At 43.3% G+C, this 3606-nt stretch overlaps 1 pseudogene; it reads right to left on the minus strand.

Annotated features, from left to right (window-relative positions):
- Positions 1-2755: 2755 nt before the first annotated feature.
- LOC105513929 overlaps positions 2756-3606 on the minus strand; it is a 7658-nt pseudogene continuing 6807 nt past the window's right edge.

The following is a 3606-nucleotide window of genomic DNA, read 5'->3' on the forward strand; positions in this document are numbered from 1 at the left end:
TATTTTTAGTAGAGACAGGGTTTCACCATTTTGGCCAGGCTAGTCACGAACTCCTGACCTCAAGTGATCCACCCGCCTCGGCCTCCCCAAGTGCTGGGGTTCCAGGCATGAGCCACCACACCAGACCTGAAAATTCTAAAGTTTTTTTGTTCCTAATAAATAATTGACAGTGCTTTAGTCACACCACGTAGGGAGTGATTGTTCACATGGCTTCCATCATGTAGCATATTCCATCCAGTCTTTCTCCTTTTTTCCTTGAAGACTTCTTGCCACCCTCAAAAACTAAATTGATGAACTAGACTCAGGCTTTTTAGTTTTCCACACCATATAACAAATGAATAACACAGATGTCATCAATAATAAATTCCTTAAACTGCATTCTACAAAGATAGAGCTACACTTGTAAAAATTACAAAGCCTATAGAAAGCCCTACCAAATTGAAATCCAGGATCTTCAGTTTACTAAGCAAGCTCTTTAACTAGCCAACCCATACAGCTCTCTTGAATGAAAAAAGAAAAGCAGGAAAAGAAATTTAGTATGAGGAGTTTACCATTTTTACACACTAGAAATTGGTGTAAGAGAGGCCAGATGCAGTGGCTCACTTCTGTAATCCCAGCACTTTGGGAAGCTGAGGAGAGTGGATCACATGAGGCCAGGAGTTCCAGACCAGCCTTATCAACATGGTGAAACCCCATCTCTACTAAAAAACACAAAAATTAACTGGGCATGGTGGCAGGCGCCTGTAATCCCAGCTACTCAGGAGGCTGAGGCAGGAGAACTTCTTGAACCTGGGAGGCAGAGGTGGCAGTGAGCTAAGATTTCACCATGGAGTGCCTGGGCAACAGAGCAAGACTCTGTCTCTGACTCTCTCTCTCTCTTTCTTTCTCTCTCTCTCTCTCTCCTCTCTCTCTCTCTCTCTCTCACACACACACACACACACATACACACACAAAGAAAAAAAGAAATTGGTTTAAAGGAAGAAAATATGTATTTATTGATGAAAAACAAATGCAATACAACAGCATTATAGAGTCTGGAGTCTGCTCAAAGGGACTGTGCCCCTGGTAAATTGATAGCACTTTACTGATGTTACCACATCAATAACCACAAGAAGATGTGAGAATTAACATACAATATCATATAGTGGGTAATTTTAAGTTTTCTAGTAATATAAGAAAGCAGAGTTAAGCCAGTGAAATTAATTTCATTTTTTTTTTTTTTTTTAAGAGAAGGGGGCTCGCTGTATTGCCTGTGATGGTCTCAAACTCCTAGGTTCAGGAAATCCCCCTTTCCACAGCCTCTGGAATAGCTGGGATTACAAGAGCATACCACTGCACCCAGGTACTTCTAATATATTTTAACTCCTAATATTATCATTTAAACATGTTATCAAGAAAATATGAGATTTCTTTTCTCTTTCTGTTTTTGTGCTACGTTTTTGAAATATGTGTGAGCAGCTGTTGCGGACAGTGCTGCTCTAGAATACTCAGGGGAAAATAAAGTATTTTAACTTCAAATACAATCTCTGTAGTTTTTCAGTGGAGTGGGATGGGGGCCCAATGTGCTTATCATATCGAAGGTCAAAGGCTTCTTTTCCTTAGTATAATATTTTCAATGTTCATTCATATTGTAGCCTGTATTAGAATTTCATTTCTTTTTATAGTCGAGTAATACTTTTTTTTTTGAGATGGAGTTTCACTCTTATCGCCCAGGCTGGAATGCAATGGGGCCATCTCGGCTCACTGCAACCTCCGCCTCCCAGGTTCAAATGATTCTCCTGCCTCAGCCTCCCGAGTAGCTGGGATTACAGGTGGCCACCACTACACCAGGCTAATTTTTGTATTGTTAGTAGAGACAGGGTTTCACCATGTTGGTCAGGTTGGTCTGGAACTCCTGACCTCAGGCGATCCACCTGCCTCGGCCTCCCAAAGTGCTCGTATTACAGGCGTGAGCCATCGCACCGGGTCGAATAATACTCTCTATTTGATTTTTTTTTTAGTTGTCTTTCCAGAGATCTCTTTCAGCCAACCTCTTTCTCAGTGTCAGTAAAAGACAGGAGATTAAGAGAATGCAATTTCAGAAGAGAACATTTTGTTTAAGGGGAGATGTCTTTTTCAAAAAATTTATTTATTTGATTAGAGACAAGGGTCTCACTCTGTTGTCCAAGCTGGCCTTCTGTTCCCGGCCTTAAGCGATCCTTCCGCCTCAGCCTCCTGAGTAGCTGGGTATAGTTACAGGGTCACACCACCACGCCCATGTTGGTGTTGTCTTTCTATGATAAAGCCACCACAGAATAGAACAAAACAATGCGACGAAACTACAAATTATTAAAAACGAAAACAAAAATAAAAATCTTGAAAGTAGAAGGGAATTACCTCGGTTGGTTAAAGCCCAGTGATATAAGACTGTGAGTCTCACCCCTGGTAGACGCTCAATTTTTTGCCTTCTACCGTGGAAGTTCTCTGTTAGTGTTAGTTGCAAAAAGTGGACGATAAAAGAAAATGCACGAATACAGTGCTGCTTACAGTCTGCTTGGCATCACCCAGCCAAAAATTAATGGGCCTCATCAAAGAATCGACCTAAAATCACTGGAGGTAAGTCCCAGAAAACTGGGTATAACACTCCTTCTCAGGGATTCTCCAGCACGCTAAAGTTTGAGTAGCATTTTAGGGAGCTCCGAATCCTTTGGACCGTCCCCCACACCCACCGCTTTTTTACCGGTTCACAGCCAAGAGAAAGTGGATCCAATGAGGTCTAGGCGCGTGAAGAGTTCGTTGAGTTCCCAGCACCCATCACATCGCACATTGTCCATCGTCGATACACTTCTGTAAGATAAATATTGAGAATACCACAAATTAAGGTGTCTTTTGCTTGTGTGTATTCTCTTTCCTGCGACACCTCGATTTTCTTTGCAAGTTCCTCCACAATGCCCCAGGCGTCGGGGATCAAATTGAGAAACACCTGGAAAGGAGAGACATCTGTTTTATCAGACACCGCCCCAAGAATGTCTCTTCCTTACACCCTCTCCCTCTTGTTGCATGTTTAACGTTTGTCTGGGATCCCTTTCAAATCTGGTTTCTTAGTGTCAGTCTGTAGCAGGGAGGCTCGCACGCTCTTCTTGGTGCGATCATGGGGCGGGACGGGGAGATTGAGGCTGAATCGCGTTCGCAGGCATGGGACAGGGCATTACCAAGATTGCCGAACTGAGGGCCTAAGGGAGACACTGATACCTATTCTTCACAGCCGCACCTTTCTTGATGCAATATTTCTCCAGGCGATGTCCCTTCTTTTTCGTCCAGGACCTATGCTCAGGGACAAAGTTGTGCAGGAAAGGGTCTGAAGAGTGGAAGCCTGCCCAAGGCGGGGGAAAATCAATGAAGAAATTGTCTGGGTAAGCATAGGCACAGAATAAACAAACAAACAAACGAAAAGATATTTGATTTAAAATAGTAAAAAAAAGTGGTCGGGCGCGGCGGCTCACGCCTGTAATCCCAGCACTTTGGGAGGCCAAGGCGGACGGATCACCTGAGGTCAGGAGTTCGAGACCAGTGTGGCCAAAATGGCGAAACCCCATCTCTACTAAATATATCCCCCCAACCAAAAAA

The sequence above is a fragment of the Colobus angolensis genome, unplaced genomic scaffold, assembly GCF_000951035.1.
Source record: "Colobus angolensis palliatus isolate OR3802 unplaced genomic scaffold, Cang.pa_1.0 Scaffold237, whole genome shotgun sequence".
In the NCBI taxonomy this organism is placed as follows: domain Eukaryota; kingdom Metazoa; phylum Chordata; class Mammalia; order Primates; family Cercopithecidae; genus Colobus; species Colobus angolensis.